This window comes from Lontra canadensis, unplaced genomic scaffold (genome assembly GCF_010015895.1).
Source record: "Lontra canadensis isolate GAN:19392208 unplaced genomic scaffold, GSC_riverotter_1.0 scaffold39, whole genome shotgun sequence".
Classification (NCBI taxonomy): Eukaryota; Metazoa; Chordata; class Mammalia; order Carnivora; family Mustelidae; genus Lontra; species Lontra canadensis.
Window position 1 is genome coordinate 3,260,685 of NW_022631033.1, and position 16,795 is coordinate 3,277,479.

General features: G+C 41.8%; 1 protein-coding gene and 1 non-coding gene across 2 annotated transcripts in view; one reads left to right on the forward strand and one right to left on the reverse strand.

Moving 5' to 3' along the window:
* The window catches only part of CSMD1 (CUB and Sushi multiple domains 1), a 1,958,110-nt gene that overhangs the window by 500,366 nt on the left and 1,440,949 nt on the right, over nucleotides 1-16,795 (reverse strand). The gene's annotated exons all lie outside the window — the stretch shown is intronic.
* On the forward strand, nucleotides 14,782-14,883 carry LOC116874970. The gene has a single exon (XR_004384100.1). It is a non-coding gene; the product is annotated as a U6 spliceosomal RNA (small nuclear RNA).

A 16,795-nucleotide genomic window follows, 5' to 3' on the forward strand; every position in this document is an offset into this window, starting at 1 on the left:
TAAGTGGCTAACATTTCTGCACAGTTTAAATAAAGCAAATATATTATTGCAGACTAGTTATTCTGTAGAATTCGCTCTCTGCACCAAGCGTCAGGCATAAATCACTCAGACTAAAAATCTCTGTGAACAGTAACGGCTCCAGATCGCCACCAATGAACCACTATCTCGTGTTCTTTCTAAAGCAGTACGTGATTGTAATAGTAATAGTAATAGTAATAGTAATAGTAAAAGTAATAGTATTCAATTCTCCCAAACAGCCTTCCCTGTCAATATTTTGTGTCTTTTGTCCTGACATAGGCAGATTCAGTGTCTCTGTGATCACCTGCAACAAAGGACACCAGTAACTATGCACTCGTCAGTAAGTGTTTTTGGAGAACCTAGTAGGTCTAGACCACCTTCACCCAGAAGGAAATAGAGGAAAGTGATGAAGGCAAATGATTCTTGCCCTGAGTAGTGAGTTATCTGTCTATATATTCGACCTCATCCAGGCTGATCCTGAAGATCAAGGTACACTTCTATGCCTCTGGCATTCTGTTCTCTTTTATGAGAATGAGACCCCCCTCCCCCACATACACACACAAAACAAGCAAACAAAACAAAACCCTCCCACAAGACTGATCTGCTGGCCCCATTGGTTAGTCCTGTGCTGGGTGATTTTATGTTTCAACGTGACTGGTCTGCAGGATGCCCAGGTATCTGGCTGAACATTATTTCTGGGCATCTGTAAGGGCGCTTCCAGTAGACCGAGAAGAAAGTCTGAGCAGACTGAGAAAAGAAAATTGACCTCCTGGGTGTGGGTGGGCACCATCCAACCTATTGATGGCTTGAATAGAACAAAAGAGAGAGAAAGGGAGCTTTCTTTCTCTGCCTGACTACTCGAGGTGGGTGTTGGTCTTCTCCTGACCTTGGACTGGGACCATTCTTGCACCTGAATCTTCAGTTTACACAGGGCAGAGAGTGGGACTTCTCAGCTTCCACAACCACATGAGCCAATCCCTCCTGGTAAATGTCCTTACACACACACACACACACACACCCCCTGTAGGTTACCTCTTTCTGGGGAACCCTAAATGACACAGGTGTCTCATTCCTCAGTTGCTACCAGCTGATCCCACCCATGCTGCAGGGAAGAATCCAGCAGACATTCTGGGAACCCGTGCAGCAGAGGAGCTGAAAGTAAGGGTCTGGAAACTATCTGGAGCTCACTGCAAAGCCAAATAACCCCTTACTAACTGTATGGACTTCAAGTCACTTGACTTTTCTAAAACTCAGTATCTTTACCTATAAAATGCATTTCCTAAGGTGTGTGGCAAACACGTCTAGTTGTCTACATAGTAACCTCTGTTATCTCTTGCTTTCTAAAAGGCCAATCCCCAGTTTTCTTTGAAGTGCAAATGTGCTAAAAACCGCATTCCCTCCTACTTCTTTCAGCTGGGAGTAGTCAGATGACAAAATCTCTGTCCAAGGTTCCTCAGCAGAAGTTGGTTGAGGCTTCTCTGAAAGCTCACTATGAGGGTAAGACTGTTCTGTCCTATTGCCCCATCTTCCTCCTGAGGGAGGACATGGCCGCGATGGCAGCCATTCTGTGCAGAACTGATTGAGACCACACTATGAGGGGAGCAGAGAAAAAGCTGGAAAGAACCTGCATCCAGTGTGAAGCCAACTTATCACTCTGGGAATGTCTGTCTTCACATTTTTCATCACTTGAAAAATAAAAAAACAAAGCTTTAGTTTTATAAGCCATTATTTTCTGGTTTTCATTACTCAGAACCAAATATAGTTCCTAATTGATACATGGAGATGTGAAATTTTAATGGGGAAATTCAGGTGAAGTGTCTGTCATACTACTTGTTTCTTATTTTTAAAGGTACTCATGCCCTTTCAGAAAGCCAATCTCAAAAGGCTACATAGGCTATGATTTCATTTCTAGAGCATTCTTGAAATGTCACAATTAGAGAGATGGAAATAGATTATAGGTTGCTGAGGGTTACAGCCAGTGTGGGGTAGGGACTCATGGGGGAGTCTTTGTGGTTGAGTGTGTGACAGTGAAATGAATGTGGAAAGACTGCATACACACACACGCACACACATGAGTGCACATAAAAACTGGTGAGATCAGATGATACCACAGCCAGCTGGCTCCCAGATGACTTGTTTTGATGTTCTATGAAGGGCATGTGAGCCACGATCCTTGTGTGAGCTGGGTAATGAGTACACAGGAACTTCCTGTACTTTTTTTCAACTTCCTGTTGAATTTAAAATTGCTTCAAAATAGGGGCGCCTGGGTAGCTCAGTGGGCTAAAGCCTCTGCCTTCGGCTCAGGTCATGATTCTAGGGTCCTGGGATTGAGCCCTGCATCAGGCTCTCCGCTTGGCTGGGAGCCTGCTTCCCTTCCTCTCTCTCCGCCTCTCTGCCTACTTGTGATCTCTGTCAAATAAATAAATAAAATATTAAAAAATAAAATAAAATTGCTTCAAAATAAAAGTTACACAATGTCCCATCTGACTACATTTGATAGATATACTAGATGTAGGATGAGATTTCTCGAAGTGAGCACCATTGACATTCTGGGCCATCCTGTGCCCTGCAGCATTTAGTACACGCCATCTTCTGCTGCTTTGACCACCTGGATTCATTTCTCCCCCGGGATGTGACAACCCAAAAATGTCTCCAGTCCCTGCCACATATCCCCTGGGTGGCAAAATCACCCTTGTTTGGGGACGGCTGATTTTGACGAGACTTAACGAGTAATGGAAAACGATTCTTCCTTTTACGAAAGAGATTGGTATAGAATTCTTCCACATGGTTAAATCCTCCAATGGAATTAAAATCTGGTTTGTTGCACAAACGTTCAAATTCAGGGCTGATTTCTGAACTACCTCTTTTGAAAAGTGATATAGATGCATTTTAAATGACCAGGTTTTCACAGATTATTGAGTTGTTCTGCTAAAGCTGAGTGACGAAATGCTTCTCCTCTCCTAATTTTCACAGAGCAGGGGAAATGACCAGAGTCATAAAGTGTCTTAAGAGCAGGGGGTGCTGGAACTCAGGGGACAGAGGAGGGCTCTGTGCTTGTTTCTACGACACTTTCTCTGGGCTTTGAGTCTTGGTGAACAGACATTCCCTAAGGGACTCTCTTCCCCACAGTATCCATTCCGTACCCATACAATTCATCAGAGAGTGATGGCCCAGTAAACCGTATGAAACATACAATTTGTTTTTCCAAAATAAAATTTGTATGAATTGATTGGTTAAATTTCTTCTAGGTCAGAGGAGATGCACATGGGGAAAAAAGATCCATGTGGTTTGGAAATTTGAGAAGCTGAAGTGGTTGATGTGCAATTATTTAAACTATATCCTCCCCCCGATACTAAAAGTTGATAAAGAGAAAATATCTGGATAGGGCCATTTCTGAAAATAGTTACTTATTTAATTGTAAGGTGATGTGACCAGTTAAGGTTTTATTACTCTTTATGTATTATAAATGTATTTCATTTGCATTTATTTATAAAACTATATTAAATAATATAAATCTTAGATTATTTTGTGTCAGGGAAAATTGTGACAACTAGTGTATAGTCATACTAACATGTCTTCACATTCCCCAAATATTATCATTCTCAGTAAAACTTTTGAACAATGCTCACTATAAACTAGATACTTTCAAGAGAATGTACTGACTTCTTTAAAAACTAGACTTATTAATTTCATTAAAATATTAAATAATGTAACTAAGGTGATACTATTGGTTCAGATTTTCTTATCTGAATCAGACTACCAAAATCAGAAGTTGTGTCACTAAAATGCAAAGTCCACTACCTCATATTTCCATGCGAAGTTTTTTTTTTTTTCCTCATAGTTTCTGGCACTAATTATAAGATTGCAAAATAAGCAGTTTTCAAGTTTCGTGCGACTTCACTTGAAAGACCATCCAACTAATTGTAGCAAATTAATTCAAGAATGAGTAGCTCGCTCTTAAAGTGAAATTGCATTTTCATTTTGAAGGGGGGAGGAGAAAGTAAATGAAGAATCCAGCAAGGATTCTCACAACATACAATCACAGAGTTGGGTTAGAAGAAGAGAAGTGTTAGGCGACCCAGACTTACATTTTACATTTGGGGACCTTTAGGCTCAGATAATTTAACTGTATTTCCCAAGACCTTGTGATGCAATAGCACAACCAGGACAAGAACAAACATCTTTCTGAGTTTTTGTTCACAAGTTGTCAAGAGCACAGCGCTCATGTTGGGGAAAAAGCACCAACTCCTCAGAGGAGTTCATGAACCCGTTCATATCCATAAATTCATCTTGGAGAACACTGATGTTGATGTCTCCTCCACACAAAACTGAAATTAATCCTGCCCGGTGCATCTGTGACTTTCTCCACCTTCCAAGCAACACTCGCCTTGAATGTCCCATCCCAGTCATCATCCCTGTCTGATCTGAGTCCACGGGCAGTAGATGGGTTGTTGGAAATGGGGAGCAGGGTACCCAGTTGGGGAATAAGCAGTGCCTCCCTACTCACAGAAATGGTGCTTTTAAGTGCATGCACAATATATTTGCACACTTAATCATAATGTGCCCTATCTCTCTCTTTGTTTTTTTTTTAAGATTTTATTTATTTATTTGATAGAGAGAGAGACAGTGAAAGAGGGAACACAAGCAAGGGGAGTGGCAGAAGGAGAAGCAGGCTTCCTGCTGAGCAGGGAGTCCCTGTAAGGCTGGATCCCAGGACCCTGGGATCATGACATGAGCCCAAGGCAGATGCTTCCCCCACTGAGCCACCCAGGCACCCCATGTTGTTGTTCTTTTTCTTAGGACTTTTTATCAATGAGAATAAGAAGAATGGGGCCCAGTCATGCATTTTGGATGTTCTATTCCCAAACCACCATTTTTATAGTCCATCTCACTAAATGTTAGTTTTCTTGATCTGGGTTGGAAGAAACAACTCTTGGTTATGTTGATTTTCTCTATTGTTTTCTATGCACTATTTTATCTTATTTATTTTATTTATCTTCTGTTTTATTTTTCTTCTGGCTTTCCTCAGCATTAATCACTTCCTTCTCTTAGCTTTGGAGTTAACTGGTTCTTTTTACCTATTTCCTTACCATTTAAAGATAGGTTGTTGATTTAAGATCCTCCTAAAGCCTTTGTTGGTGGCTACAAACCCCCTCTCAGCACCACTTTTGGTCTTTCCCATAAGCTGTCATGTGTCAGGCTCTTATTTTCAGTTGTCTCAAGTTGGTTTCTACTTTCCTTTCTGATTTCTTTTTGACTCAATGGTTCTTTGAAGGGTATTACTAAGTTTCACATATTAGTGAATTTTTGTTCTGCCATTGATTTCTAGTTTGATTTCATTATGATTGGAAAAGGTCCTTTGCATGATTTCAAACATCTAAAATCCCTTAAACATTCTGTTTAGTGGCCTAACACATGGTTTATCCTACAGAAGCTTCCATGTGTATGTGAGGAAAATAGTGTAGTTTGCTGTTGTTGTGTTATTGAAATAAACTTTGGAAAGAAAACAGAACTATAGAGGATACGCACTCCAAAAGATGGGGCTCTGTGAGGTAGGGGGAGCAGGGTACCTAAAGTCAGCCTGACTTGTCCAGTGGCAGAGTTCTATAATGAAATATTCTAGGGGGAAGTATAATTCATTTTTTGCATTTAGTATTTATTATATGCCAGCAATATACAAGAATGATGGATACATGACAGATGATACATACATGATAGGTAGGTGGACAGATGACAGATGACAGAGACAGATGACTAGATGGATAGATGGATGATAGATTGATGATAGATGATAGAGAGATAGATGATTAGATAGATAGATAGATAGATAGATAGACAGATAGAGAAAGGCAGATAAATCGCACTTATCCAGCCCAGGAAGCAAGGTTTTACAGGTGATTCAAAAGGCTTGGACAGTCATTCCCTTACCTTTAACGACATAACTAAAGAACAATTTCATAGTGAATCTTAATACCTTTCTATTTTATGCACTTTGCTGCCTTTTTTTTTTTTTTTTTTAAATGTCTGATTTCTTCACTTCACCTAACTTGAAGGCACCCCCGGTAACTTTTGGGTTCTTCTCCTCTCTGACAGCCCGTGTTGACCATGAACACTATTCCTTTGTTGGTTGGATTCAGGCCTCAGCAGAGCACAGCACTACCCATGGACAAGGCTCCCGCGGTGCTCCCCCAGGCTTCAGCTTGAGTTCTCTGCCACAGTTTTTCTCTCTGCGGATGTGGTCTTTGACCCTGGTGTCGGCAGAACTCCCTGTGTACACGCCCTGGGTCATCTCCTCCTCTCAGTGTGGCCGAGGTCCGTGGGCATCACGGGGCAATCTCTCCCTCGATTAGGCTGCATTATACGGGGGAGGCATTCAGTGTGTGGGGTGCGCTGCAGGGCAGTGACCCTGAATGCCGGCCCCACGCTAATCTGAGTGAGCGGTTCCTCTCTACACCGTGTTTTACGATGCAGACTCCTTCAGCGAGCACAGGGTAACTTCCCTGGAGGTTTTCAGGACATCTGGGAAGACACCTGTACCCTCCTCACCATCCCCCCGCCTACCCCCTGTACTCCAAGCCCCCTTTATAGGGCCCATAAAGTATTCTTTATTTCTCAAAGGCAGACCAGTTTCTCTCCCTTTGCTGCAATTTTATACAAATCCTATACACATGAGTTTCAGCCTCTAACACAAAGGGCTTGAGGAAGTATTCCAAACAAACACAGACCTCATTCTAAGAATTATTCTACTAGATTTTTTCCGAATGTAAAAATTCATAAAATAAAAGTAATAAAAATACCAGTGTGAGCACCTAGTGCGTGCCTTGTGCTGTGCTGGGGGGTTTGCTCGCTCTTTGTAACTGTTACAACTGCACTGCAAGGCGGGCTCCTTATTGACAGCCTTCTCGAGTTACAGAGAGGTGCGAGGTAACCCAGGTGATCAGCGGCAGACGGTGACTGCCAGCAGGATCTGAACCCGGACCTGTCTGGCTACAAAGCCCAAGATCTAATCACCGTGCACATTCCTGCATGAGAACAATTACATGCGTTTGGCCTCAGAGCAAATATCCGCTGGCAGAAGGACATCATCACCCGTCTCGGTGGCCTGTCACGGTCTCGATCCAGCTAGCAAGGATGAGAGCCCATGGCAGGTGCCTGCGACAGCCGGGCTGTAATCAAATGCTGGAGCTTTAGCCAAGGCAGCACAGGTCTGAGTCCCCAGATCCTTTCGCACAGTGTGTTGGCGATCCTGGAAAAGTGACTGAGTCTTCTACTTCGTACTTTTCCCACGTGGACAAGGGAATTCCTGAGGTCCGTGCCTGTGGGATTCCTCTGAGGATGGGCTGAAGTCATGACAAGGGAATTCCTGAGGTTCATGCCTGTGGGATTCCTCTGAGGATGGGCTGAAGTCATGACAAGGGAATTCCTGAGGTTCGTGCCTGTGGGATTCCTCTGAGGATGGGCTGAAGTCATAGGTGTGCAAGTTCTGGCATGAAGGAAACGTTTGTGAGTGCTACCTGGAACCGTGGTCGTTACTACGGCACCAGCTTCTGGCTGTGGGGACCTGAGATGGCCCTACACGCACACAGAAAAGGCAGCTTTGCTTCTCACATCTGGAAGCATCAGTATAAATCCTCAATGAGTTGAGTTCATCAGTCCGTGCATACGATGTGTATCTGTATTTATTTTATCCAATTTGCTTACAACATACTTGAAGGGGCAGCTTCTGGCCTCGTTCCATGTAAACACGTAAGGGAGGTTTTACAATCCCATCCCTTATGAGTGTGCCAGAGGGAACTAGAAGAATGTGCGTAGGGACAGAAGACAACGCCACCTGCGTGCTATAGGATACAGAAGGGTCTCTGGTGTGATGACTGGGGGTTACCTCATCTCCCCTGTGGGACAGTTACCAACATGAGGAATGGCTTTGGCTTATAGTAGAAACTCAATAAATAGCGTTTGTCATCTTCATAATGCCTAGTACGGGGAAGAGCTGTGAAGTGGAAGTGTGAACTGTCACCACCATCTAGTGGCAGTGGTCAGAAATGTAGTCACTGAGGAATGAGAAAAAAAAAAAAAAAAAGTTTACCCTTAGAGCATGTTTCCTTCCCGGGTTACATGGGAGACAAGCCCTGACGCCTCAAGGTGCCCCGTATCTAACGGACCACGGCCCTCTTCGGCAGCCGAAATGCTAGCAGCTATGTGCCATCCACGGGGAGCTGGGAAAGGCACCTGAACATCGCCTGTCTTCTGTAGTTCAGATGAGAAGTCCAGGTTGAGAAAAAGAAATCTGACGTGGCAGGAGCCAGGATTTACTGAGAACCCTCCCGTGCAGCATTAGGGAACAATGAGTTGAATTCTTTCTTTCTTATACGGCTTGTGTTCCTACCACAGCTCTATGATATTTTGTTGTTCCGGGTGCTTGTTTTATACAACGCAACGTATCAGGCAATAATGCCACATACTGTTCCCACCGCGTTCCAGAAACTGACCAGGCATAATGTATTAGCTAACTGCAGTGTAGAAAAAAAAATTAAAATTAAATGATTTCCTTCAGGAATTTAAGACAATGGTTCATAAGTGTGTGGACAAACTCCTACATACCAATATTTCTTTGAAAAAACACTAATATTTACATGTTTGTTTTCAGAAGGCTGTGCTGGTACAATGACATAACGATGGCTGCTGCATTTGTTCTCATGACATTCATGGAGCAACTTTGTCACACACATTCAGGCTGATTTACAACAGTTTATGTTTGCACGGGTCATGTATCACCTCACACATGATCAAGAATCAAAACATTTTTAACTACCCAGTGGTAGCTGGAAATTGTAGGGCAGGAAATCAGAGATACTCAACCCGTTAAAGATGTCTCGTCCATTAGCCCTTGGCCCAAACATGGCTGGATAACACAGAATCAATAAATGCTTTTTAATTAATTCAACAACCTCCTCTCCCATATTTTATCATTAATGTTCATTTAATTTTTCCTGAATATACAATAATGAGCATTTCTTCCATTAAAGCTGTTTATTTACTAAGGCTAATGATGTCTGACATTCACCATACCCTTGTGAGAGTAAAGTTTATGAGACACCGTGTTAAGTACTTTTTATACTTAGGATGCAAAACTGGTGGCCATATGCCTCCATCCTACCTGCACGGTTTACAAAGCAGAGAGTTTCAAGTTCTGAACCAACAGTTGGAAATGAGGATTATCCATGAAATTCTAGATTTACAACATCCATTGAAATATTAGCAGATGGGTTCAGCAGAGCCTATGGACCATTCGCATGTGGCAACCGCCAACTGGAACCCAGTGTAAGAGCCCACCTGGGATGGCACGTGTGCTCACATTGCCTCTGGCCTCCAACACCCAGCACAGGTACACAGCCCCATCCTATGCTGTCAGCCTGGCCTCATCCCCCCTAGCAATACAGCAAAGCCTGCAACAATCCGTCACGCTGGCACCCAGGTCTTCAGCAGCCCTGAGAGCTCTCTGTCTACGCTCTCCACAGCCACCAGCACTGGGAACCTTGTGGTCTTTCTCCCAGAATGCGACAATGACCTCCATTGCTGCCTCGCCCACAAACGGTTCTGCACACAGTAGTCACAGAAGTCTCCTTAAGGTTCCAAACTAATCGAAGGACACCCATTCCAGAAATGCTACAGCAGCTTCTTCTTTCAATTAGGATAAAATACGAACACACACAGCCTGAAAGGCAGCTGTCCATTCCGCCATCACTGAGCGGCTTCTTAGAAACGCCCCAGCCTGTGGCCGTACACCTGTAGTTAACAATGTGTCTCTCCCTCCAACGTGCCCACCTCTTCTGGTTTAGGGCTTCCTGACATCCCCACTTGCAGTGACCCCACCAGCCACCACCTGTTCAATAACCTTCCACTCTTTCTCCCAAAAGACCTCCATGATGAACACGGGTGAAATGGCACAGCTCCTTCCCTTTGCTTGATCCCCGGTTTTATCTTCTTGACAAAACGTGGTGTATGTATTCCCCGCTGGGTTAGCAGTTTTGATGACAGTGGTATTTGTGTGTGTCCAAATCTCTATTTTCAGTGCTGAAAGTGATGCAGAGGTCGCAGCAAGAGGGCCACACGTAGGCATTGTGTGAGCGGCCCCTGTGCAGACGTTCACCGTACATACACCAGGCCAAGGATGGCTCTGAGGTCATGTAACTTGCTCATGGACTGAATTCAAAAAGCTCTGCCGAACCCCAAATCCTCAAAACTGCTCCTTCCACTGTCCCTCACCATTGGGTGATCTTGTCACACACTTACGAACCAAATAAAGCATGGGATTGTGATGTAAAATTAAAGGTTATACCATTCTGAAAAAAAGAATCTCTGGCCCTTTCTTTATTACAAAAGAAAAGGGAAAGAAAATACCTATAGAACATGATGGAAAACTCAAGTTGTGTCAAGCTGCCTTGAGAATCCAGAGGACACTTTTCCCTAACCATTAGAAAGTGGTCTTCTTTAATCAGCCACAAGCACGCCATGCTCTGATGGTGACAGTTCTGGTCTTTGCACTTCATAGCTAGACTGAGACGCCATCTTCTAAACCCCTCTTCCATGCACTGGAAATAGAATAGTGCTGTGTCGTAGTGATCCCCGTTGCACACAGCACAGTGTTTTCTTCTACAGGGACTTTTCCCTGGTTTGACTCGTCTGTAAACTTGTTTGCTGCAGATAGAGGTTCCCCACCTGGAAATTAAGCTGAATCGCAGGCAACCCAATGACAGCTTAGTCTTGAGAAAAATGCCTTCCCCCAATGTTTCAGGCTTATTAGACTGAATTGTAACCAACATCTCCTGATTTAACTTACACACAGAGCAAGTCTCTCATTTGGCAACACAGTAGAGGGAGTTAATTAAATTTGGTACTAACAGTTTTTGTTATAAATACCTAGAGCTTTTGCCTCACATTGGTGCTCTACACCGAAACTCCTTGAAAACAAAAGGTCTTATTTTTAGATACAGCTTAACATCATTTTTTAAAGTTTAAATTTGCTCCTAATCATCTACTTCTGTATTTGTGCACACATATTATTTATTTTACTTTATTCTACATCCTTTATAAGAAGGTGAAGTGGACTTTTTTATTCCCTATGGAAATCCCTTTAGAGTTACATTATTATGAAGCACTTCAATCCTAAGGGCTTTGATTGACCTTAACGTCCAAACTTAGCCCTTACTGATCAACTAGTATTTGTCAGGTACTGTCCCGAGTTCTTTAGTATTATTTATTTCTCACTTCTCTTCAGCTTTATTGAGATATAATTGGCACACAAATTCTGCACATAATTAATGTACACAAGTTAATGAGTTTGGTCATATGCATACACTCATGTTACTACTACCGCAATTGAGATCATGGATGTTTCCATCACTTTCGATATCTTTGTGCCCACCTCCCCTTCTTTGCAAGAGAAACACTTAACATGAGATCTTCTTAATAAATTTTTAAGTTCCCAATATTTTATCGTTAACTACGGAAACTGTGATATACCGCAGATCTCAGAAACATACTCATCTTTATACCCACTATTTTATACCCATTGGACAAGAACTGTCCATGGCCCCCTACCCCCAGTCCATGATAATCACCATCAAAGGGTCTTCTTCTCTACTCTGAATATTTTAGATGCCTCATTTAGGAGGAATCATGCATTATTCACAATAGCCAAGATATGGAAATGACCCAAAGTGCATAGGCAGATGAATGACTCATGTTCTAAAGATGACACCATCTATCCATACAACAAACTATTATTCAGCCTGAAAAGAGAAGGAAATCCTGCCATTTGCAGCAACATGGAGGCACCTGGAAGACGTTGTGTTTTGTATGTCAGCTGCTTCAGTTCCTCAGCAGTACGTTTCCCTGACCATGCTGAGCATAAGTGTTCCATTCTGACTTCATCCCACAAACACTTCTGAGCATCCGCTATCTTCCAAACAAGGCTCTTGGATTGGCTGTAAAATAGTGAATGAAACAGAGCCCCTGCCCTCACTTGCCATCTAGTGCAGTGTCAGAAGCAACAAACAAATCAGTGACTGTCTGCATGTCCCACGGTGGCAATAACAGGGAGAAACACCAATTGAGGGTAATGGGTATCGAAGAGAGGACGGCGTCTGCTCCCAGACAAGGCTGCACACAGATCTACAGCACATGGCAGTGAGGCTGCACATATCTGAGAGGAGATTATCTGACAGAGAAGGCAAAAACACAGAGACAGAGTGTGCCTGACACGTTCGAGAAACTGTGAGGACACTGCTGAGGCAGTGTGGAGGGGGAGCATCAGGGCACGGGGCCAGGGTTGATGGGGAAGGTTTATGCAGAGCCTTGAAGAGCCATTCAGATTTCTGATTTTTTCCAGAGACAGGGGACAAGCTGCTGGAGGCTTCTGAGTGGAGAAGTGACGTACAGTAGCTTTAAAAAGAATCACTAAGTTTTCTGTGTTGAGAATGGACTGCACAAGGGCAAGAGCAGAAGTAAGAAGATCAGTCAGGAGAGAACTGCAGTAATTCAGACAAGACATGATGGTTGCTGAGGCCTCTGTTGTTTTAATAGTAGAGGTGGTGGAAAGTCAGATACTGCCTAGGATGGGCAGACTATACAGAGAGAGTATATATATGGGTAGAGATAAATGTGGAGTATGAGAGATAATGCAGAGTTAGAAATAACTATTAAGTGTTTTGGCTTAAGGAGCTGAAAGAGAGAAATTACCAAGAAGATGGTAGGGACAGGTTTTGGAGAGAAAATCTAGGTCTATTTTGGACAGGTTATGTTTGAAATGTCTACTGAACATATAAGTGGAGGTGTCAAGTAGACAATTAGATGTATGCATGTGGAGTTCAGAGGAGGAACCTGACTAGAGACATTTTCAGAAAAGGTCAACCTATATAGTATTTCAAGCTACAAGATAGAGTGAATATCGATGTGAAAAAGAGCAGACCCTGAGATGTCCAATATTCAAGGGTTAGGGACACTAAGTAGCATCGGTAAAGGCACTGAGGAGGCAAGAGTAGCCAGAGAGAACCAACAAGTGGTGTCCAAGTCAGCAGTGAAGGCACCATTCGTAGAGGAAGCGTGATCGGCTGTGTCAAGTGCAATGGACAGATCAAGGTGTACACCTGAGTGTGGACAGCAAATCTGACTCTGGCCATGGACTGTGACCTGCCTAGACCTAGATTGGTGCAGTGTGGGGGAAGAGCAGAAGCTTAATTCAACTGGGCTCAAGAAAGACCAGGGAAGGGTTGGACATAGGTAATGCAACCAATGATTAAAATAGTTTTTTATTTTTTTCCCCTAAAGAAAAAGGAACAATTTCAAGAAGGGGATGTCCATAAATGTACTAGTCCAAGATGTCCTAGTTATTAAAATATAAATACAGATATCTTTCTGAATCAGTATCACTTTATATGTAATTGGTAAGTATTTAAAATATCTGACTTCTCCTTGTGTCAACTTGACTCTTCCTTATTTATTTGTCCTTTTCCTCTCTCGGGGAGATTTTTCAAGGTAGTCTAAAGTTAATTTCAATAAATAAATTAATAGTTAATTTCAATATATATTATTCTGTGAATATGACTTTGTCTAAGACCTTAACTTTTAACAAATCCTAGTAAATTATCTCTCACTTGTTACTTATAATAGATGACAGTGAACAGCCCCATTCCTAGCACATGGTAGCAGATGAAATACTGCATATGTGTATGTGTACATTTTGCTAATATTTATGCATTTTAAAATTTTATTTATTTATTTATTTATTTGAGAGAGAGAGAAAGTGGCGGGGGCAGTGGTGAGAGACAGAGAGAGTCTTAATCAGACTTTGCTGTGTGCGGAGCCCAACCCAGGGCTCTATCTCATTACCTAAGCTGAAAGCAAAAGTCACAGCTTAACCCACTGTGCCAACTAGGCACCCTGTGTGCTTTTTTTATTTTAATGAGGAAGCTGGTCTTAAGGATTTTCAAGTTCCCTTTGTCCTTAATAGTCTACATCTATTAAGTAAAATTATAGTGCCCCCCCCCCCAGTATTTAAGAATCCTTTTACAAAGAAAAACCTTTGAAACATAAATAACTATTTTTATCAGAAAAATATAGTCCCATGAATTTATAAATCCAAATGGATTAGCCTTACATCGAATGATGTAATATTTAAATCATTCTGGCAGAAGAGACAACATAGCTGCATTCCTTAATTAAAAAAAAATTATTCAACAATGGGGAGCTATTTTGTTTAACATATATTTATTTGAGAGAGAGACAGAGAGAGCACAAGCTGGGGGAGAGGTAGAGGAAGAGGGAGAAGCAGATTCCCAGCTGAGCTGGGAGCCCAATTCAGGGCTTGATCCCAGGACCTGGAGAACATGACCTGAGCCAAATGCAGATGCTTGACCATCTGAGCCACCCAGGTGCCTCTGGAGAGTTATTTTTTTATTGAAAGATTTATTTATTTATTTGAGAGAGAGAGGGCATGTGTGCTCATGAGTGGGAGGAGGGACAGAGATTCTGACCCAGGGAAAGAGATTCTCCAAGCAGTTTCTCTTCTGAGTTTGGAGTCCTACACAGGACTCAATCTCATGACCTACGAGATGATGATCTGAGCTGAAACCAGGAGTCGAACTCTTAATCTATTAAGCCACCTAGGTACCCCAACAATGGAGAGTTCTATAGAATGATAGAAAGTGTGTGTGTGCATGTGCTTAACTTATCAGCTCAATATGGTGTTCTTTTATACATTTGGTGCATGCTTTTAGCACATTTACTAAAATTGGAAGAATGAAGAAGACTAGCATGTCCCCTGAACAGGATGACATGCACACCCATGAAATGTTCATATTTTCTTCATTACAAAATATGAAGCTTGATAAGAAACTACCAACCATCAAAAATAAAACAAATAAAAACTCTTAGAGTTGAAATGTACAATAACCGAACCAAAGAATTCAATAGTTTTGAAGTAGACCATCAGATAGAAGAAACAACCAGAAATTTGAATGACAGGACATTGGAAATTACCCAATTAAAGGAACCAGAAGGGAAAAAAAAAAGAAAAAGAAAGAAAAATGAAAAAGAGTAAAGAAAGTCTATGGAAACTATGGGACACAATAAAAAGAAAAATCACATGGAAATTTTGGGGGAAAATAAAGAGAATGGGCCAGAAAATATATTTAGAGCAAGAATGGTCAAAAGTTTCCTGAACCTGAGGAGACAAATGGACATCTAGATCCATGAGGCTCAATGGACACCAAATAGGTTGAACCTGAATAAAGCTGCACCAAGACACATTATAAGGACACTGTCAAAAGTCAGCAAGAGATGGGGCACCTGGGTGGCTCAGTGGGTTAAAGCCTCTGCTTTCGGCTCAGGTCATGATCCCAGGGTCCTGGGATCGAGCCCCACATCGGGCTCTCTGCTCAGCAGGGAGCCTGCTTCCTCCTCTCTCTCTGCCTGCCTCCCTGCCTACTTGTGATCTCTGTCTGTCAAATCAATAAATAAAATCTTTAAAAAAAACAAAGTCAGCAAGAGAAAGGAGGGAAGTTACATATAAGGGAGCTCCCATGAGAACATACTGAGCCCAAAGTTATCAGAGGAAGGAAATAATAAAAATTATTGAGAGAGCAGAGATAAATTAAATAGAGAACAGGAAAACAATAGAAAAGATTAACCAAACTAGGAGTCAGTTCTTTGAAAAGATAAACTAATGGATAAACAGCTAGGCTAACCAAAAAGAAAAAAGAAAAAAAAAACATAATGAACAAAATTACAAATGAAAGAGGAGAAATCACAACTGATACCACATAAATACATAAATACAAATGATCATAAGACAATATTATGAACAATTATATAGTAACAAGCTGGAAAACCCCAAAGAAATGGAAAAATACACAGAATCTTACAACTTACAAGACTGAATCAGAAAGAAATGAAAGTCTTAACAGACTGGTATTAGTAAGGAGTCTGAATCAATAATCCAAAATCTCCCAACAAAGAAAAGACCAGGACAAGATGGCTTCACTGGTGAATTTTACCAAACATTTAAAGAAGAATTAACATCAATCTGTATGAAACTCTTCCAAAAAACTAAAGAGGAGAGAAAATTCTTAAACATATTTTATAAGGCCAAAATTATCCTGATACCAAAACAGGAAAAGCATACTCCTAGAAAAGAAAACTAGTTGGTCTTATATGTTTGGATAAAAATTTGTGCTTATTAAAAGCTGGTGGCATCACAATTCCAGACTTCAAGCTCTATACAAAGCTGTCATCATCAAGACAGGCTGATACTGGCACAAAAACAAACACTGTTTTGTGTTTTTTAGATCAATGAAACAGAATAGAGAGCCCAGATATGGACCCTCAACTCTATGGTCAACTAATCTTCAACAAAGCAGGAAAGAATGTCCAATGGAAAAAAGACAGTCTTTTCAACAAATGGTGTTGGGAAAATTGGACAGCCACATGCAGAAGAATGAAACTGGACCATTTCCTTACACCACACATAAAAAGAGATGGTTTCAAGATGGCTGAAAGACCTCAATGTGAGACAGGAATCCATCAAAATCCTAGAGAAGAACACAGGCAGCAACCTCTGTGACCACCACTGCAACAGCTTCTTCCTAGAAACATCACCAAAGGCAAGGGAAGAAAGGGCAAAAATGAACTTTTGGGACTTCACCGAGATAAAAATGTTCTGCACAGCAAAGGAAACAGCTGACAAAACCAAAAGACAACTGACAGAATGGGAGAAGAT